Here is a 22,962-nt window from a genome sequence, read left to right as displayed (position 1 = left end):
CATTTACGATTCCAGCAGTATTCCTGGGCAATCGAGGCTTTTAGAGCTTCGCTGACCGTTTCTACGTGCGGCGTGGATCAAAGAATAGTTTCTCCTATTCGATGTATGTCCCTCACCAGACCCGTGTTGTACACATTTATCGAGTAACTACTGTATATGTATAAAGAAATCTGGATCAATACCCATTGTCTTGGCTATCATAATCATATTTACTTGAGGTCAGCCCCGCGCCTTTTTTCTTGTGAAACATTTAAAAATATTTAAAATTGTAGAGCCATGTGTAAATACCTGTTGTAAGTTTTTGAGAATATTACATGTTTTGCATGGTATATATTTCCTATTTTGTGGAACAACTCAAATTTATACAATAATTCATAATGTATAGAGACTCGTGCGCGTGGGAAAAATCGTGTCATACGTCATAGGATGATATGTCCATTAGAAGCTACATACTTTTCCTTTCAAGACATTTGGCAACAGGTTACTAGAGTCACTCTGTGCACGCATTACAAGCTTATACCTTGTCACAACACTTGAACTGATATCTTTTCTAAAGATAGCAATTATTTGAAAATATAATGTAGTTGCATTAATGTGTTTGACACATCAATATATGAAAAAAAACCAATACAATAATATTTAATAATAATTGCCCTTTACGAGGGAGATATGATTCTCGAAGATATCGTAGAATCACGTTTCACAAACAACAATGACTGACGAATAGGCTCTTTCAATGCGGTATTTTCAGGGGAGATCTGGCTCGATTCATAAAAATCTCTACGGCGTCTATCGCGCGTAGTATTCAGTAAGTCCTCGAAAAATTTCATAATTTCCTTACATAAGTATGCGGATATATAGTTCCTGATCACGTCAATTACACATAGTCCCTATTATTCGGTGTCTCTTCTTAAAGTGTCCAACATTTTTTAAAAATCACTGTGCGTGTATGCATACAGTGAAGTGTACACACGCATGACTCTTCCTACTCTTTCAATGTAACTCACTTGTAAATGTTGAAATGGACAAATATCTTTAAATATCTTTTCCGACATCCTCTTTATGCTTTAGTATTTTGGCTACTACAATCTCAGTATTGTGTCTGTTGTATATATCGAATTTATTTTCCCTACAATTCTATTGCTTGAACAATGTTGCAATATTGCTACATTTTTGTGCAGCGTGACAAAAAATTATGATACATTCTGAAATTTACAAATTTCACTTATGAGAATAAATCCAAAATTTGAAGTCTAAAAAATATTCTCCATAATTTTGTAAAGTGAAATTTGATCTTCAACAAATATTATTAACTTTTCATTTTTTAATATAATGAGATCAATACCAATAACGAATAATGTTAAATCAAAGAACGATATTTATGATATCAACAATTATGATTCTACAGTACATGTAGAGAAGAATATTTCTCATTGTTTGATTTTCGATGTGTAAATGGATTACAAAATTTAACACATTGAGCGCCGGCCCCGCGAAAACGCGGGTTTCTGAGTCTATCGCTTGAACACCGGCCCCACGATAATGCGGATTTTGTTTTGCTTTAAGTGGCCGATACGTTGCTGGTGCTCAGGCTTTAAATGTTTCTTATGCCGCCGGCGCTCAATGTGTTAAAATATTCAACAGTAAGAGTAGAAAACGAAGCTGTTCTTCAAGTTTTTTCTTCTATAGTATAAGATTTGTCCGGAGGTCTAATCGAACAACGAATGGTGCAACGTATAACTCTAAAGGCTACTATTGTAAAGACCACGCCTGGGCAATTGGTGCTCTGACAGTCGGTGACCTAGCGTCGGTGGCGTATCAGCTACCTCCCATTATCGCGCTCCAGCCTTACTTGCCTTCAGTGTCGTGAGATATGGGGAGGGAGCATGAATTGAAGGAAAAAAGTTACCCTCCCTCTGTCAGTAGCGTTACGTGACCGGGTCGCGGCGGAAGCGTGAGGAATAGCGCGGTAAAAGGGGAAGTTAGAATGGGGACACAAATCTTGATCTGGCAATACTTCTTGCCTTACGACGAGCTCGTATTCCCCTCTCGCGCTGGTTCGAGTCAGCCTATCGCGGCAGGCTGGACGGACGACTGGAGTGCGATAGTGGGGGTAGCCGATTCTATGTCACCGACTCTCGGAGCATCAAGTGCCCAGGCGTGGTATAGACTATAACTGTCTCAGCACTCTGCACACAAAAAATTCTGTTGCTGTAGTTTATATTCTCAACTCTGTTTCTATACTTTTAGCTGTAAATATTATTTCTGTTCTTTTGTGTGATTTTTGATTCATTCAATCAGTCTTTTATGCAACCACACAATCTTTCACTTTTTGTCACCTGACCTGTTGAAGAACCGTTTATGTGACGATCCAGGTACAAGACTCCGATTGATCGAAACTTGTAAATTATATGTTTCTCAAAACTCACTATACCTGTTCTAGCCAAACATCGACGCACAAACCATCATTTAAACAAGCGGTAACACGTTGTCGAGAAACATACATTCGAGAAAAATATAATACATATCTAATGAATATGTGTAGTTATCGTTGCCGTATCTGGCGTTTAATCTACTATCTCACATACAGGGCGGGTCAGATAACTTGTAGCTAAACTGATTCTACATAAAACAAAATAAAACGAAAATATAGAATAAAATTTTTGTATACGAAGCTTTGTTTTCGAGAAAATCAACATTGAATATTCACTCGGTATCCGTCTGTATCAGATAACGGATCTTCAAAAACATTTCAAGGTCAACATTTTTTTCTATTGCATTGTTTAGTACTAGTCACGGGGAATAACAGCCCAAATGTACTAGAGAAAAACGACTTTAAAGTTTCGTAAACTATTTTATTCCATATGTCTACAGGATGTCCCAGTATTGGGTACAACCGTCATGGGGGTGATTCTACATGAGAAAGTAAGTCGAAAGTTTTGAGCGTCCGCGAATTTAAAAATTGAATTTTAAAGAGAAGCAGTCATAGAGTGTGGTTATACTTTCCCACAATTTTTCAAAATATTTCTACAAAAATGTTTCTACATTTTTAACATTTTTGCACTTTAAAATTACATTTGCTAGCAAATGGATAAATTATTTAAAAAGAGCAATCTTTCCCACTGATTCAAAAAACAAGAATATTTCTATTCTTAATAATAACCGTGATACAAGTTGCTTTATGAAGGTAGTTTTCGTAAAAACTCATTTTCATCGGTTTGTTAGTTCGGCCATTATAATTTGATGGAAAAAAATGTTGACACTTTATTTTACACGTCTGTAAAACCAACAATTTTTAAGATTCCGAAAAATCTTTTGTGATACGTTCATATATCACTCCAGATTACAACATATCCAAATTTGACCAAATTCCGGAATAGTATTCCGAAAAGAGTCCGGTTCCGTGTGAAATCGTTTGAAGCGTCTAGAAGTCGTCTAGAAGCGTAGGTATAAACGCAAACGTGTGCGTCAAACGCTTATACGAAATCGTCCGATGCACGTGTTTGCGTTTGGACGATGCTCTTACTTTTCTCTTCTCAAGTGGAATAGAAGGAAAGACACAAAATCGTATCGTAGGAACGTGAATTGCGTGTGTCCGGACACATAGCAGAAAGTTACGATGAATGGAGTATAAACCGCAGAACGCAGCGTCGAGCGTGACTAAGAAATCCCTCCTTTCGTGTGGAGAAATTCGTGCGAAATGCGGATGAAGGCAAACGTAGTCAGGCCGGCCCTATCTGCCCCTCACCTCCATCCAACTACATATTATCCACTTCGTTCTCACGGACGTGTTATCACGCGACGTCAATACCGTTCGTATAAGGTCACAGACGTGTTATGACGCGCCGCCGATACTGTTCGTACAGATCACAGACGCGTTATCACGCGACGCAATTTCTATGTCGTTTCAGTTAGTTCTCATTTAAGTGTTCACGGGAGTAGATGATCATGCCGAGAAATCGTGTTAGAAATCGTATCATAAGTGACAGCGATAGTGATAGCGAAAGTAGTGTAAGTGGCGATAACATCCCATTGTCCCAAAGATGGAGAAATTTAATTACTGAAAGAAAATGGAATATTCCCAGTTCTACAACAAACTTTGAACCACAAGTTTTTAGTTATACCGACATACATAACGGTGTACTACACGCGTCCGGTATATCGGAAAACAGTTCTCTCCTTTCCATTTTTGAATTTTTCTTTTGTAAAGAACTTGTAGATCTAATTGTAGAGGAGAGTAACAAGTATATACGGCAACAAGGTTTTTCGAGATCCTATTTTCATATTTCCAATCAAGATTTGTATTGCTTTTTTGCCATTATTGTACATACGAGTATAGTTCGGTTACCGAAACTATCTATGTACTGGAATACAAATGCAATATATAATTTTGTGTTCACAAGACGAATTATGTCAAAAAAAAAGTTTTTCAATATTCTGCGATTTCTGCATTTTGCCAGTGCAGATCAGAATAATAATGAGAATAAAAAAACACAAAAAATACAGCCAGTGATTGACATTTTAATACACCGTTTCCAAATGGCATATCGACCAAGACAGCACATAGTTATTGACGAAAGTTTACTACTATGGAAAGGCAGACTTTCTTTCAAACAATATATATGTAGTGTAGCCATGAGTAAGGATTTAATCAGGATATGCTGGATAAAAGAATTTATTTTTGGGTTAGGAACAGGGGTACAGGAAAGTGAGGTATATGTATAAATTCATTCAATTGCTCGCATTATAAATCACAATCATGCAAACTTTCTCTCATCACACGTATACTCTAGCTAGGTTCCGTGGTATTTTCGCAACCGATCCGAAGATGCTCTGTCCTCTCTCGCTCGACAAGGTGTCCAGGTATTATCGCCGTACTCTCCTTGTCGAGACGAGCGGCCAGGAACACTCTTCCGTTCCCTCTCGGCAGGCGTCCAGGTATTGTCGCCGTACTCTCCTGCCGAGCCCTGGGCGGCCAGGAGTTGACCCGTTCTCTCTCGTTCGACAGGCGTCCAGGTATTATCGCCGTACTCTCCATGTCGAACGAGCGACCAGGAACAGACTCCCGTCCTCTCCCGTTCTCCCGACAGGCGTCCAGGTATTATCGCCGTACTCTCCTGCCGGGGTGCTAATGCTAACCAAGAGCGGCCGTGGTCCTTACCTCGTCCTCTCTCTCGGAATAGCAAATAGGCCGAGTCCCTCCGTGATCCCTCTATTTATATAAATTCGTTGCTATCCGCGAACGTGAAATCAACACCCGGTCGTTAAGCGTGATTCGACTTTTCGAGCGCTCCCCTCGCGTCGCTTCCCCGCGTGATTGCCTACAAACTCCCTTCGCGAAACTTCTAGAAGCTTGTCGTTCCGCGTTTTGTTTTACTTTTCCGTCTCGAATTTTCTATACATGCTACAGTAGTAAACGTGCAAGATTCGGTTTAAAATCATTTATTTTAGCCGAATCAGAGACGGGATATGTTTACAATTTGAAATTATATAGTGGATGCGAATTAGACGGAAGAAAGTCCACATTACTAGGAGAGTCTGGCGCTATCGTAATGGATTTGTCAAGAAATTTATTAAATGAAGGGCGAATCATTTATCTTGACAACTGGTATACTTCTCCAGCTTTATTTGAAAAACTATACCAATACAAGACACATGCTTGTGGCACCGTTCGAATCAACAGAAAAGGCTTGCCGTGCGACGAAAAGGTTAAAAATATAAAAAGTTTAAACAAGAGTGAGATGTTGGTGCGTTATAATAGATTTATGGTATTTTGTGCGTGGAAAGACAAAAGACCGATATCGGTTCTCAGCACCTTACATACCCCACAGTTGGTAACCACTCAAAAAATTGATTATAGTACAGGACAATACATTCAAAAGCCAAGTATAGTTTTAGATTATAATATGCATATGGGTGCAGTTGACTATACTGATCAAATTTTAGATGGGTATCAGTCACATAGGAAAACATTAAAATGGTACAAAAAATATTTCTTCTACTTACTAGACATCGCAATATGTAATTCTCTTGCCATATGGAACTCTCTTCATGCAAACAAAAAAAGTATTCACACAGTAAAAGAGGACATAATATTGGGATTGTTGGAAAAGTACCACAATTCAAAGAAAGATTATTCTCAGAAAGGGAGAAGAAATTATTTTCATCCACTTCGTCTGCACTCCAGATGTTTCTTGAAAAGATTACCACCAACAAATACAAAAAATCATCCTATGAGGCGTTGTGTATGGTGCAAAATAAAATGTATCCGCAAAGAAACAAGATACTATTGTGAAAATTGTGATGTTGCGTTATGTGTAGTTCCATGTTTCGAATTATATCACACACAGAAACAATAAATTTAAAATACCCTGAAATCAATGTTTTTCTTTAATTATACCGTTCCCAGAATTAATAATTTTTCGAATTAGAGCACTTAATCTAATAAAGAAACACGCGAGATATGTCGTGTGTAGCATCATACGAACAGCATTGCGTCGCGTGATAACGCGTCTGTGATCTGTACGAACAGTATCAGCGGCGCGTCATAACACGTCTGTGACCTTATACGAACGGTATCGACGTCGCGTGATAACACGTCCGTGAGAACGAAGTGGTTATGAGATCGTTGTATCCGTTAGAACAATTAAGTACTGAATAAACTAGAAAGTCGTCTATTATTTTGAAGATGGAATTGCCGCTTCACTCGCAAACCTACAAAATTTTTGGGATTATCTCGGAAATTAAGCCCGAGCGACCGGTACATATATAGGGAAAAGTTGTTGAAAATGACGACCTTAACAACATATGTCAAGGTCAAGGTCATTGGAACTGGGTCCGCCGAACGTAATATTTATCAAAATTACTGATGTTCACTGATCCGGAACATAAGTACTGGTTCCTTTTACAGAGTGTACAACTATTTTTTGATATACTAATATTGAATTTTAATCTTCAACGATCAAGTTTGAAAGTGTTGAAGCATTCAAGTTTTCGTTTTGAATAATAAAATCCGTGGAACGCCTCGCTTGCGGGCTGGTTTTGATTTGTGTTAGGTCTATACTATGTCAATATAATATTAGTCAACATAATAGGGATCTGTCGCCTAACGGATATGAGTAATTATTGTTTGCGTCGGATCGCCAGATAGCGTGCTCTGTGTATTTCAAATGCGACGCTCAGCGAGAACCTCAGGAATCGTCTAACAAGGAGAGGGCACGACCTTCGGGTCACCGATTCGGTTGAAACTTTGCGCACTTATAGATCTCGTTCTCCTGTTCATGAATATATACCATTATAGGGGCAGATACCCAATAGTTTTCGAGATATTGACGATTAAAGTTTCATTATTGCCTATGTAATGCTGTATTTTATCTAGGCTAGAAGAGTCGGTGTGGCGCGACGGTAGCGTGCCAAGTTTTCAACCCGACGACCAGGGTTCAAATCCTGCCAACTAACACATTTTTTAAAATTTCATTGTTTTATATTAATTTCACGCATAAAATTGCATTTTGAATTTCAAGTACATGTATTTCTTTACTAACAACAGGATTATTTACTATTATTATATATTAAATGATAATTAATAGCAATTAAATAGTAATAGTAATTTATATATTAAATATATATATTAAATTTTAAGAAGTCTTTATAAATATCTTGTGTTAACTTTCCGGATTTCGAACAAGTTACTATTACGTTTACCTTTTCTTCAACAAGTGCGGTCTTTTCTCCCTTATATGTTATTGTCCTTTCGAACGTTGATTGATACTGACATCCTGTCTGATCCGTGTTGATTATATATTTTAAATGGAATGCGAGGTGATATATTTTACTGCTTTCCGATAATTTTCGGCGGCCTGCTATATTTTATCAAAATGAAACCGGTACTTATCATTATATGCATTGAAGAAAAAGAATTTAAAACTAATCATTAGAGGAAAATTCAAACTTTATCACTGCGAGTACGAATGGTAAGTAATGTGACCCGCCGTTTTCAAACTGTGTCGCGTTCTCAAGAGTTTCCTCGATCCCAAGAGCGTCTCCGATTTCACTGTTTATTGACTGTTTATATTGGGGGTGATAATATAACCAACGAAGTTCCGAACTGTATTTTCGATTGAAATTAATAATATAAATATGCAATAATAAAACATAATGAAGTTTAAAAAAACGCGTTATTGTCGACAGGATTTGAACCCTGGTCGTCCGGCTGAAAAGGCACGCTACCGTCGCGCCACACCGACTCTTGTTATGGAATAGAAAAAATACGGTAATACATAGGAAATAATGAAACTTTAATCGTCAATATCTCGAAAACTATTGCGTATCTGCCCCTATAATGGTATATATTCGTGACCAGGAGAACGAGATCTATAAGTGTGCAAAGTTTCAACCGAATCGGTGACCCGAAGGTCGTGGCCTCTCGTTGTAAGAGACAGTCCAGAACCGCGCAACTAACTCGTAACGAGAATTCACTGTATCAGCAACACACGAAAATATAACCATTATCACGTCGTGTATTTTGCGGGTCTCCAGAGGAGGGACAGGAACTTACACGAGGCCGGATTTTTTATAGGCCCGTAGACCGGGCAACGCATGGCTGAACATACGAAGTCCATCCTGGATAAAAAATGATTTTCTAGTGAGTCCTGGAGCTTACTAGAATCGCGAGATTGTAGTTCAAACTCGATTTTTTTTTTATGAAAAATTGAGGTCACCTTGATTGTTTATTTATCTATATTTATATAGTATAGTATAGTATATATTTTTTATTCAATAACGTTATAGCCATGACGAATCCAACGATCTATATAATGTGGTCTTTAAGTCTTGAAGTAATGCCAAAATAGGCGTAAACAGCTAATTCGTCGATCTTATCCAGTGTGCGTTGGTGGCCCAGTTGAATTACGGTATCTAAATCTTAGTTGCGTGTAGCACAATATCCTGTAACAATTTGGCTACCGAAGAATAAGCCTACGATTTTCTTACGGCAGCATACACGGCATTATCTTACTCTACGACGAAATGTGATCGTGCAGCCTACGTTAAAATATGATATCATAGTACGTTACGAAAAAATACGTTAGATTTTCCTAGAATTTCCTAGAATATCCTAAACTACAATACGCTCTACCCTACGTTGCAGTCTCCTGGAAACGTGTAGCAATATCGACAGCACAGAAACGAATTTAAATTATCGCGAAACATCGTGGAACAGAGTACTAATGAAAGACCGGGAGCGGTACCTCTAGAATCCCTAAAAGTTATGACAGTTATAACAAAAATACGGGAATTGAGTTGGTCGGCTTACCCAAAACTAAGTTCTTCCGCCTCGGTGATAGCCGGCAGCCAGGACTCACTTCGCATGGCCACATTTTACGACTAACGTAAAGGCTCGTACAGACCTGCACATTTCGACGAACATTGCGCCGAATGGCGCACAGTGGGCAATTTGGACAAAATCGGATTCAAAATCAAGGAACTTTCGATAGGAATGAGGTAGAGCGATGAAATTTTTTGTAAATGAAAGCTGTAACATTGTAGAATATGGGCAAAATAGAGAGATTGTGGTACGAACGTTTGTTAACCTCGAGAAAATTCGTTAAACGCGCACAAATTCAAGAAAATTTTAGTTTTTTCAATACCACGCGTGCAAAAAAATTTTTTTTAACATGCTATACATCATTTCCCATAGATTTTTTCACGCTGATTTCAAATCTGGTCTCAAAATTTATCTACGACCTCAGGATTTTGCAAAAAATAGATTTTTGTGACAAAAACTAATGAAGTCATTTTTTCGTTGAAATGATTGGATGGTAATAATCTCCCTATTTTTCCCATATTTTACAAAGTTTCAGCTTTAATTTAAAAAAAATTTCATCGCTCTATCTCATTTCTATCGAAAGTTCTTTGATTTTGAATCCAATTTCGTCCAAATTGACCACTGTGTGCCGCGTGCCGGACAATGGGCCTCGGTATAGAGGGGGACATATTGTGACACAAACGTTTTCTGCGTGGGTGGAGGCATAGAGGAGATTTCAAGGTCAACTCTATTTTTTTAAATGGAATGCTATGTTTTTTTTTATCACGATGTGATAGCCAGTGTTGAGACGAATTCAGCGAGTTATCATTGAAGGTCATGCAAGGTCAAATATGGTAGTAAAATAAACTTTATTACCTTACAGGAGATGCTCGAATTGGTGACCGTTTGCGTCAATACAAAGTTGCAATCTTCGTATCCCTGCATCACGTGCATGTCTTATCGTTTCTGAACTTATTCTAGCACATGCTGCAACTATCCATTGTTTCATATTTTCTGGTGTAGTGGGTACTTCTTGATAAACAGCATTTTTCAATGCTCCCCAGAGAAAAAATCTAATTGTGTTAAATCCGGAGTGCGAGCTGGCCAAGAAACTAATCCTCCACGTCCTATCCATTTATTTGGGTAAAGTTCGTACTCTTACTCTCCGAGCATAATGTGCTGGTCATCCGTCGTGCTGTAACCTCATCATTTGGCGAACGTTTAGTGGTACATTTTCTAATAAAGTCCCTATTGGGATATGGGTATATATAATAAAATCACACTCTTTATCTGTATACGAAATAGAATTTATATTTCAATAGATTCTCTAAAAGCGCGTTGCCAGACACGTCTTCACGGTTTGAGAGGAACGTCGCGAATGAAAAAAGAAATCGAAAACAGAGGAGCAACAATCCAATATGAACAACTGAGGATCGAGGGTCCCATACCGGGGACAACATACAATGTATATTAACTGCAGATACAATGTATATGAAAAGCCGATTCAAACGATCCTTCCTTCTAAAGAAATAACAGATTAATTTTGTTCTATTTATGAAATAAATTCCAACAGTCCCCAATATAGTTCTTATAAAGTGTTCATATCGTTCGCCAGTAAGATTTCCATCGATAAAATGCGGTCCGATAAGTTCAGAAACGATAAGACATGCACGTGATCCAGGGATACGAAGATTGCAACTTTGCATTGACGCAAACAGTCATCAATTCCAGCATCTCCCGGAATTTAATAAAGTTTATTTTACTACCATATTTGACCTTGCATGACCTTCAATGATAACTCGCTGAATTCGTCTCAACACTGGCTATCACATCGTGATAAAAAAACATATCATTCCATTTAAAAAAATAGAGTTGACCTTGAAATCTCCTCTATGCCTCCACCCACGCAGAAAATCTTTGTGTCACAATATGTACCCCTCTATACCGTGTAAGTTTTCTATATAACATTTTTTCATATTATTACAAATAACGACAAATATTCAAACTGGACATAGTTATTGCCCTACCCTGTATACACAGGGCGAGTCACCTAACGTTTGCAACTCAAATATCTTTGTTGTTTCTAAAGATACGTAAAATATGGTAAGGACAAAGTTGAATGGTACCATGGGGCTGACACGATGCCATACAAAAATTTTGTTTTTATGTCATTTTTTTAGAGATATCAAGGTCAGCTTGACTTTTTTAAATGGAACCACCCTTTTTTAAACACCTACAATGATAGTCCCTTTCATTAGGAATGCAGTGACTATATTATTCCAAGGTCATTCAAGGTCAAGGACAAAAAAGGCCTTTGCTATGAAAACATTGCATTTGTTTATCCCTTTCGCTACTAACGCCGGATATATCCGGCATCCACACGATAGCCCGTGGAGCCTAACGCCGGATATATCCGGCATCCACACGATAGCCCGGTATCCGCATAAGGGTCTATTCATATTTGCCGGGACCGGATGGTTTTACGTACGGACTCTAGGCCAAGTGCCGGGTTGCCGAAAATCAGTCGAAGATCGGATGCCTTCGTTCCGGCCGTTGGACTTATCCAATCCGGTGGCCGTTGAGCTCGAGTCCGGCGAGCGGCTGATCATTACCAGATGGCCTTTCGAGAGCGCGTTGACAGTTCCCTGCTGTGCGTGAAACATTTTTAAGCCAGCTAAAAGCAGCACATGTCGAACCTTGTACATCGTTAGCGTACTAAGATTTATAACCGTAGATGCTTGCAAACCAAATTTTGTACGTATACTTAGACTTTTTCAATTTTCCACTATTCCCACCACCTTTCGAACACACCTTGCAACCAATGAATTCATTTTAATTGAATTGCATTTTAAACTTGTTCTCCGGAGTTTTGACTTATAATCATTTATAAGATATAAGATATAATTTAACAATGCTAGAATTAATTTGTGAAGCTGAGTTTTATTGTTCCTTATAGTTTGAACTATTACTTCTTAACATTACAACTCAGATGAACAATATTCTTTTCTCTACTTCGAAAATGGATTCTGTTCGGATGCTGTCGTGGCACCCGGCGGCCGGACAGCATCGACAGAGATCGGATGACCAACGGATTGCCGGATGACCTACACCGGATTGTCACCGGATGCCCAGCTCCCAGCGGATGCATAGGCATTCCCGGGGTGTAGAGGGGAGTAAACAGTTCTGGTGTTAGGTAGCAAACCCCCGCTTTGTACGGTTCTTAGCGTTTGTTGCGAGCATCTCGAGCGCCTCTCAAGTGGCCTTGCTAGGGTTCCGGTGCGTATGAATATAGAAAACGTGGTAGTATCCATACTAGTATTCGTCTCCGGCAAGTATGAATAGACCCTAATAGTCCTCTGGAGACGAACGTCGGATATATCCGGCATGCACGTTGTGATCCACACAGCGACGTGCGCCAGGTAAAGCTGGCAACAACCACTAAAAACTAAAAACCAATATGGCGGCGTCCTTACCTGTCAAAAACACCAGTTTTATCGACTGTACAGGATCGAAACTTCGATCTGCATCCGCGCCAGGTACAAATCTAGTGGATTACATACCAAATACATCATAATTTGTAGGAGAAAGTCATAAATTTTGAGTAAAGAGCAGCCGAAAATTCAGAATAGAGCAAACTTTAGGAAAAAGAATTTCACAGGAGCTTTTTATTGGTACGTCCGCCTGCTGTCTAAAAGTGTCCTCATTTCTTACAAGTATTATAATTTACTTTTCATTTTAATAAAGAGTACACATTTTGCCCTTCTCAAAATGGTATCAAGAGAATTGCAACTGGCGAGCACATTCGATAAATTAGAAATTGATCCGGATAGCTGCAATGAAAGCGAATCAAGTACAGAAATAGTACCTCGCAAAAAAAGACAAGTGAATGTACTAAGTACTTCAGAGTCTCTCTCTCTCTGAGGAAATTGAAGATAATTACGTGGAAAGTACGGCCTTATCAAATATTATATGGACAACGGCAAAATTCAAACCTAAAATTCATCATTTTAACCCACGGAATTCAGGGCTTCAATCAGGGATAAGATACTCGTGGAAAATTGTAGATTATTTCCAGTTATTTGTCAGCGAAAAATTAATAGAATACATTGCTGAAAAGACAAACAGCTATTGGCGACAGAAGAACAACAACAATGAAATAGTCGGTACACAGCTAAATTAATTTGTAGCGGCCAGCTGCATATAATAAAGTTGACACGTGCAATGCAGATGCTGGAGAGGTTTTAGGACTCAGGCGACAATTGAAACTATTTTTGAGGAAACTGTCAGGTAGAGTCATTAAGACGCCCTCTAGGGTAGCAATTAGATTTTATTAGCGACAGCCTCAATAGCCCTCGCAAAGAGTCATAAAAACCCCGAATTTCTAACGGCCCAAGCCAATGGTACGGGAACCCCGCGAAGACAAAGGGCCCGTTACCTGCGATGCACACAGCATGTTAAGGGTGTGCGGCCGATGGAAATTCCGTTACAGTGCGATTCACCAGAGTGGGGGTGCAAAGACACCCCCACCTATCAAAGACACAACTTTGTATAAAAGAGTAGACAGACTGCAGTCGATACTTCACTCTCGTCAAAACAGTCAGGCAGTAGGCCCTTAAAAATAAACAGATTGCACGTCCGTCAGGGATTCCTTTCATTACATACCGAACACCAAACATCCTTCCTAAAAATTATATTGCTTCATCGCTATCTCTTTTTTGATGGCCAGAAAGAAAAGGCTATCGTTATCAGAACACTGGAGCCGAGATAAATTATTGAGAAGCGATATTTTTTGTGAAATAATCGGCAGAGACCGGTACTTATTACTTCTGCAAATGCTGCATTTTAGTAACGATCATGTATCCAGTTCCGATCATTTACATAAAATCCGCAAAATAATTGATGAGTTACGAGGAGCATTTTGTAAATTCTTTTACCCTTACCGTTACCTGTGTATAGATGAAAGTCTGCTTTTATACAAAGGCAGACTGTCTTTCAAGCAGGTTATTTTATTGAAGAGGAATAGATTCGGGATAAAATCGTTTGTTCTTCGTGACTGCAAGACGGGTTATATACAAGACTTTAGTGTTTATACGGAGGCTGGTACCACTATAGGGACCGAACATAAGGACTAAGGTAAATCTGGAACTATCGTAATGTCCTTCTTAGAACCATATCTAGGTAAAGGTCACACCCTTTACGTCGACAATTGGTACGCGAGCCCCGCATTATTTGATGAATTGCAGAAAAATTGTACAAATGCGTGTGGCACTGTAAAAAAAGAGGAGAAAAGGAATGTCGAAAATGAACGAAAAATTAAAAAGAGGAGAAGCGTGCTTTCGCTCGGCTGCAAATATGTTAGCCATAAAATGGCAGAATAAAACAGAGGTTTTTATGCTTTCTACAGTACATAAAGAAGAATTTGTGGATGTTCCAAAACGCTACAGTGCACAAGAAATTGTACAGAAACCATCTTGTGTACGTGACTATAATAAATTGATGGGTGCTGTAGACAGTCCCGACGTGGTCATCAGCACTATAAATTGTACCCGAAAAACAACGAAGTGGTACAAAAAATATTTCTTTCACAGGGATCACACTCCACGGCAATGAAATTCCATATAGAGACGTAGATACAACACATCCGTAGAAAATTGAGCAATCGGAGCCAAAACAAGAGGCATACGCTTGTTAACCTGTTGTCGATCAAAGCTACGTTCTGAAACAAACTGCTAACAGTAATAGCAAAAGCCACGTCTCAAAGATGGAAGCTATGCAATCGATAATCCTGCGATAGTCCTATGGTGTGTGCGGTCGGGTAGTGTGGAATACCCTCTTCCTCCTGGGAAAAAACCAGGGGAATACCCACTAAAACCGCTCCCACCGGGTTCTAGCCCTTCTCCTCTGAGCCCGATGACTCAACACCCGGGGTCCAACTGTTCCATTCGTCCCGTGATGCCGTTCAACTCATCGCATCGAATCTCTATCATTTGCACCGAATATACAGACCGAATATACGTACCACAATTAATGGCATAAAAGTATATAAAAGAAAGCGTCGATTAAAGAGTTTGTAAAGGTTTTTTACGTTCTTTTTCGTTTACCATATATACATTACACTCTAACTTAACTAAACAACACAAAAATATACTAATATTTATTGTTAATAAATAAAGATAACAATTTATAACAAAAGATGTGCTTTTTCAAACTCATAGAATTATTGGCACAGTTTACTTAATAATAATAATAATAATATTGCTTTATTCAGCCTTACGGCCAAGAATTGGACTCGGTTTACAATAACCTATGAATACAAAAAATAACTATCTTATCCACGCATTAATTCTCTCTCTCTCTCTCTCTCTCTCTCTCTCTCTCTCTCTCTCTCTCTCTCTCCCCCCTTCCCTCTTCGACTCACCCATCCCTACCCTGACTGCTCTACCTATATTCTGCCTATTCCTATTCTTATTCCGATTATTGCACCATTTCCTACTCTGTTATCTTTGGTTTACGCTTCCTTATATTACCTTTATATTTCTGCTCGCTTATCTCTCTTCTTTCTGAGCTTTTGAAGCCACGCTTCAACATTTGTATCTATCCTCCCACTCACTATGTCCTCCATCCTGATCCTTCCCTCCATTTCCCTGCATTCTCTTGTTAGATGCTCCAGATTGCCATACCTGTCCCCACACAGGTCGCATCCTCTTGCTTCGTCTCCCAGCCAGTATTTGTTCCAGTTTTCTGCATTTCCGCATCTTACTTGGGCTACTAACTTTTGACTTTCCCCTCTTCCCTCCTTACTTAGGTATTCTGGTAACTCTGCCACTCTTATAAACTTGTACCTTTTGTTATATTTTGACTGCTCTATCCTTGTATATTGTTCTTGCCGTTGTACCTCAATGTCTCTCTCCTTTAGCCTCTCCGCTACCTCCATCTCTAGCCTTATCATCTCTTCCACCCCTGCTTGGCTCCATCCGTTTCTCTTTAAGTATTCCTCCCTTTCTTTCCCGCTTTCGCCCTGAACTTTCCCTGATTCCTTTTCCTTCAGACATTCCTTGACTATCTTCCTCCCTGCTCTGTTTCTTACTCCTTCCGTGTATTTCCATGCCCTAATTCCTGCCTTTACTCTGAGCCTCGCCCTTTTTGTTTCTTCCAGTACCAAGTATCCTGGGGTACGCACGTCCAAACCAAGTGTCCACTTTATATATTTCAGCTGAATCCTTTCTACTTCTGTTCTCTCCTTAAAGCCCCATAGCTCTACCCCGTATAGGAGTACCCCCAGTACCAACGTATCAAAAAGAAACATTCTCATTTTAAAATCATTTTTAAATTTCCTTTCGCCGATTCCCCATACTTGATTTAGGACCACGTTCGCTCTCTTTATCCTTTCCTTTACGTGACCTGCTATCTTTCCGTTGCTTTCAAACTTTATTCCTAAATAACAGAATTCCTTGACTTCCTCTACCGTTTCCCTCTTCCAGTTCCATGCAGCTTTCTTCTTTTTTTCTCTCCCTCTCTTAAAAATCATTATTTTAGTCTTCTCCGTGTTTAGCGTCAATTCCTTTTTGTCCAAGTACCTTTCCAGCCTCTTCATCATGCATTTCAAATCTCCCTCTTTACTTGCTACCGCCACCACATCGTCTGCATAGGCTAGGGACCAGAATCTTTCTTCACCCACTCTTATTCCTCCCACCAGTCCTTTCCTGAATTCTTCCTCCATGTCGGCTATATATATTGTGAACAGGGTCGGACTGAGCGGGCAACCCTGCCTGAGTCCCTCTCCCGTCCAGAATTCCCCTAATTCCCCCTTACTTGTCCTCACAACGTTCACCGTTTCCTCATACACCTCCTTTACTCTTTCAGTTAACCCCTTTCTTACTCCACACTTCTCCATCACTTCCCACATCTTTCTCCTTTTTACCGTGTCGAATGCCGCTCTTAGGTCCACGAACATGGCGTAAACCTTACCTTCCCTCTTTTTAAGCTCCCTCTCCACCACATGTTGCAGGATGTATGCGTTATCTATTGTCCCTCTGTGTCTCCGAAATCCGGCTTGCGTATCTGGTAAAATTCCTTTGTCCTCTATGTCCTTTTTCAATCTTTCATTGAGCAGTGAAACATATATCTTATAAGCCGTGCATAGTAAACTTATCCCTCTGTAATTTCCAGGATTGTTCTCGTCTCCCTTTTTGTACAGGGGGGTTATAACCGCCTTCTTCCAGTCCTCCGGGAAGCCTTCCCCTGCCCATACTTTCCTAATTACCTCTTTTAATTTCATCCTTGTCCCTCCCTCACTATACCCCCATGCCTCGTTCGGGATGCTGTCTCCTCCCGGGGCTTTTTTCTTTTTCAGTTTTCCTATTTGTTCCTCCAGCTCCTCCTCTGACAAGCTCTCTTCATCCTCTACCGCTGGTACCTGCTCTCTCTTTTCCCCTGTTAGTCTTTCATCTGCTCCCCCCAATAGTTCTTTGAAATGTTTTCTCCATACTTCTATTTGTATCTTGTTTTCGTTACTCGATTTCCTTTTCCTTTCTTTATTGATGTATTTCCAAATTTGCCTCTCTTCTTTTGCCTTCCTAATTTTTTCTTTCTCTTCCTGTTTTCTCATTGCTTCCTTACTTTCGCAAAATTTTTTGAAGTCCGCTTTTTCTTTCAGGTAAACTTCCTTATCCACTTTACCCTCTTTCCACCTTCTGTAGCATCTACTCACTTTCCTCTGCTCTCTAGTACAATCCCTGTCCCACCAATATTTGCATCCTATCTTCCATTTCTTCCTTCTTACTCTTCTTGATTCCATCGACTCCTTCACCGCTGTCTTCAGCTCTTCCCAGTCCTCTGTTGTCCTTTCATTCTGTGTATATACCTTTTCGCCTGTTCTCTCTTTATATCTCTCAATCGCTCCTATATCCCAGTTTATTACCTCTTTTTCCACTTGCTCCTCCTCTCGATACTTTCCTCCTCCTGCTGTAACCTCTACTTCTAGCGGAAGGTGGTCGGACTCCGTCCTACTTCCTACCACCAGTTTTTCTATCCTATCCCACCCTTTTGAGTTGGCTACTACATAATCGACAACCGACACCCCTTTCCTGTCTATATAGGTGAGCTCTCCCCCTTTATCGCCTCTTTTATTCCCATTCAAAATATGTAACCCTCTTTCTTCCGTCATTCGTAACATTTTTTCTCCCTGTCCGTTTTTCACCTTGTCTTTCGATTTCCTCCTTTCCTGCTCTTCTTCCCACTCTCCATTATTTAAACTTCCCTGTTCTCCTATCCTCGCATTGAAGTCCCCGCCCATAATAACCACTTCGCCTGCTGTTTGATCCACTTGTTCTTCTACCGCTTTTGCTATTCTGTCCATCTCCTGGTTGCTATACACCGCCCATACATTCCATATTTCCTCTCCCACACCTATTTTCCTTCCTACCAGGCCCTGTACTTTATCATTTACCTCCAATGTCTTCCAACACTCTCTTACTCCTGTTATTATTCCCCCCCGCGGCCTCCCCTTCTTTTTTTCCTTAATCGCCGCTTGACACTTCCATTCGTACCCTTTTGGCAGATTTTTCCTTAGTGTTTCCCATTTTCTCTGATCCACCCAGGTTTCTAGTAATCCTACGTAGTCAAATCCTTGCACAAATTTCCAAAATTCTCTATCCTTTTTGACTATACCTGCTACGTTCCAGAATAAAATTTTCCCTTTGTTATTCTCTGTACCTTTGTCTTCGTTTTTCCTATATTCTGTCTCCTCTCCCTCCCTGCGTTGCCACGTTTCTGTGTTTTGTTTGTTTCTACTTATTTTGCCATTCTTCTCTTTTCCCTCCCCTTTTCCAAGCCTACCTTTTTCTACCCGTAAGGCTATTCTCGAAAAACCTTGCTCTCCTGTAGCTCCTCGCTCTCCTCGTTCCAACTATACCATTTTCCCTGAATGCAGATCTTCCTGTAACCTACCTTCACTATCCTCCCCTCTTCTCTTTCCTTCCTTGCTCTGTTTCTTATCATACTCTGCACCTTCCTCTCCTCTTCCGTCAGGTCGTGGTCTATGTATATTTTCTTGTTTCTTATCTTACTCTTCTTCTTCATTATCTCCTGTTTTATCTCCCAGTTTTTCATTTCCACTATTAGAATTTTGGGCTCCTCTTTTCCTCTGGACTCCACTGTATTCACCCCTCCTTCTATCTGAAATTCTTCTTTCAAATATGTTTCGACTCCTTCCTTTACATCCTCCTCCCTTACTTTTAACCCTCTAATGACTACATTATTTTTCCTTGCTCTCCTATCTTGCTCTGACATTTTCCTTTTAATTTTCTTTATTTCTTCCCACGTCGTCGCGTTCTCGTTCTTTGATTTACATTCCTTTCCCTGTTCTGCCACTTTCTCTATCCTTTCTTCCACTCTTCTTAAGACTTCCCCCATGAATTCTGCCTTTTCTTTTTCCCTTCTCTGCCTTTCTTCCCGCTCTTGTTCCTCCCATTTTTTCAGCATTTCCTCCATCTTCATACATATATCTTCTTCCTTATTTTTCCAGCGGCATTCCATTGCTTCTATTCTGTTGGCCAGACCCTTTATCTCCTTCTTGATTTCTTTTTCCAGTCCTTCTCTTCCTTGTATTATTTCATTTTTCAGGCTCTCCATTCTCATCACTATTATATTCACCATTCCTTGTGTTTGTTCTCCCTCCCCTTTTTCTATTTCCTTCTGTGGTGTTTTTTTCAAGTCTATCCTTTTTATAGCCTGATTCTCCTCGTTATCTTCCTTTTCTGGCTCTTTATGATTTCCTTTCCCCCATAACTCAGTTATCTTTCTAATACTGTGGTTTTCTCCCATGGCTCTATCCCTTTTTCTCTTCTCTATTTTCTGTATCTCGTCTGTCTTGTCTCCTGTTTTCTTTTCCCTGCCTGGGTCTCCTTCCTTTTCCCCAAATTTCCTCACCCCTCCTTCTCCAGTTTCCATATCTTTTCCCTTTCCGTTTCTGTTTCACTTTTCTTTCTTCTCCTGTGCTGCCTTCCTTACCGACCTTCTTTACCACTCACTTTTACTCTTTCTCTTTCACTTTTTTTCTCTGTGCTGCCTTCTTTACCGACCGGCCTTACCTGTCACGTTGTCGCGCGTCCTAACCTCAATCCTCTCTGCCTCTTTACTACCGCTCTGGCTTCGCTTAACTTACCGTTTGTTTCGAAATCTTTATTCGCACTCTAACTGCTCAATCTCTAAATCCTACCTACCCCAATATTTACCTATTTAAACAACACCTCCCTGTATTAAACGCAAAATTTCTTACACTATATCTCACACCTTCCACACACATGCACGCCCTCTAACCGAGTCTGGCACAGTTTACTTTCAGCTACACGAATCGAATATTGGGCCGCTTGTTTGGCACCTCTGCTTTAGTATATGTAGGAAGTAGAATTGGTTGGTCATGATCAGAACTATCAGACGATTCCTATCGTATAACATGCGTATTCGTTGCATTTTCAAATTTGATTTTCTCGAAAACAAAGCTTCGCATGGAAAAATATGATTTTGTATTTTCGACTTATTTTCTTATGTCGAATAACCCTCTCCACAGTTGACCATTAATACCGGGACACCCTGTATATATCGAAGTCTCTGGACTTCTGGTATAATATAATTTTCTGTGACGAGTACTTTAATGTTTGGGGATTGGTTGGTTACTCAAAAGTGTGGAGAAAACCTAATAAAAGTTCAAACGTTGAAAGCAACCAATTGTAAAGTAAGGAGGTAGCAACATCATAGTGTAGGGATGATCTAGTTATTACGGCATAGGAAACCTACATCTTATAAAGAAATAATGAATAGAGTTGTTACATGTGGAGAAGTTTCTCCGCGTTTATTTCGATTAGAAGTTTTCTATAAAAAGACACAATTTCGGGTAATTTCTTATTAGTTTTATCAATTTTTACGTGTTTGTGTTTTGTACTTACAATTAGTACTAGTACCTTCTTATTCGGTTTACTCTTGTAAACTGTAAATGTACGTCCATTTGATTCGTACAGCAACGTTGAGAAACGGGCCATGCTGTCTTTCTTCTGTTTGCAAGATTTCGGGAGTTCCCTCTTGTTTGCACGTATTGTTCCAAGCAACGAAGTATTTTTAGATAGTAATTTTAACGCCAGAGAAAAACTGGTGTAGAAATTGTCCGTTGTTGTTGTTCTACGTCAGGGTCCCACTAAAGAAGTGGGGGTGAAGTCACCCGAACGACACCTTCCACTGGCAAGGGCGGATTTTCCCAAGAATCAGCAGAGATGTTCCCAGGGTCTGACGAACACTTGATAGGGCCAGTGCTAGAAATTTACGGGCCACAACTCAATCAACTCGCCCAAAAGCGAGTCCACCGAGCACGGCCAAGACACTCAGAAACCCCGAGTATCGAGTTCGCACTTACAGATAGGCAAGTGTCCGAGACCCAAGGACAACCTTATGTGCGGCCCAAAACCCTGAGTAAATATACAATTCCAAGGGCCGCTAGCGTACTGCATCAGAATCATGATTTTCCCGGAATCATATATTCTGTCCCGAAAAAACGTTGCAGTACTTATCAATTGTTGTAGCTGCCCCAATGTCATTTCATCACATAGAAACATGCACCAGTCATTTTGACTGGTACTGGTATAAGTGTCAATAACAAAAAATATATTTGTTACGAATACATATAAAATAATATATAGTTCATAAAACTGATTCTTTAGTTATGGCTACAAAAGTCATGATATCATTTCGGAAAGAAAATGTTACATGCAATAGGAATTTTGAATTGAAATTGCAAAACCAGTCATTTTGACTGGTCTGGTAAATCTAGTGTTGATCATCTAGCCAATAAATCGGCGCATTGAAAATATGTTGATTCGAAATCCTGGATTATCTCCTCGTCTGATCTATCTTGTAGTGACTCAACCTGATCTTATACTGTAAAAAACCTTTGGGAGTATTCTTCTAATCTTTTTTGTCGCATCTCTAATTCTGCCACCTCGAAAGTGACAATCGATGTCGAGAGGTCACGGTCGTTATGCCTCGGGTGGCTAGTCTAGTTGACCTTCACGGTCGTGCAGATGTCCCTTCGCAGAGGGTTATTACGACGGAACAGAAATAGTTATTATTAAATAGTACAACTTTCAAATGGTAAACAATCAGTTATTTAATAAACTTTTTATTCATGAAATGAATTGCTACAATCAAAATTTTATGTGACAAACGAGTTTATCCAAATTTCCTCCTGACAAATTACACCACAAATCATCTAACGTTAATTTTAGAGCAGAAAAGGTTCGTTCAACGCTAACCTGAGTTGCGAGCACAGCGTGAATTATGCACACTAGCTTTGACTAATATGGGAGTCTATATTTCTGATTTTCCCAGTTAAAAAAATGTTGAAAAATTGTTTTTCAGATTTTGTGTTGGTCTTGTGGTCTGTTGATTCGTCTTGTGGTGCGAAACCTTCTGAATGAATTTCACAGGCATGCTCCACCCGAAAAAGAGTGGACAACTCAGTAATTAAATAAGCAACTGAAATGAATTTTCTCATCAATAATTATTATGAACAAGTGAAAAGAAATGCGATCATCGATAACTGTTATGAGCGATCGAAATAAATTTCTCTCGTTGATAACTGTTATGTGTGATCGAAATGAACTTCTCTC

At 39.6% G+C, this 22,962-nt stretch overlaps 1 protein-coding gene and 1 long non-coding RNA gene across 3 annotated transcripts in view; one reads left to right on the top strand and one right to left on the bottom strand.

Moving 5' to 3' along the window:
* The window catches only part of LOC143360820 (uncharacterized), a 283,741-nt gene that overhangs the window by 236,488 nt on the left and 24,291 nt on the right, over positions 1–22,962 (bottom strand). The gene's annotated exons all lie outside the window — the stretch shown is intronic.
* Positions 1–22,962, top strand: part of LOC143360806 (regulator of G-protein signaling 11) — a 188,860-nt gene that overhangs the window by 145,175 nt on the left and 20,723 nt on the right. The gene's annotated exons all lie outside the window — the stretch shown is intronic.

The sequence above is a fragment of the Halictus rubicundus genome, chromosome 14 (assembly GCF_050948215.1).
Source record: "Halictus rubicundus isolate RS-2024b chromosome 14, iyHalRubi1_principal, whole genome shotgun sequence".
In the NCBI taxonomy this organism is placed as follows: domain Eukaryota; kingdom Metazoa; phylum Arthropoda; class Insecta; order Hymenoptera; family Halictidae; genus Halictus; species Halictus rubicundus.
The sequence above is the reverse complement of the archived record's forward strand: the minus strand, read 5'-3'. Positions and strand labels throughout refer to the sequence as shown.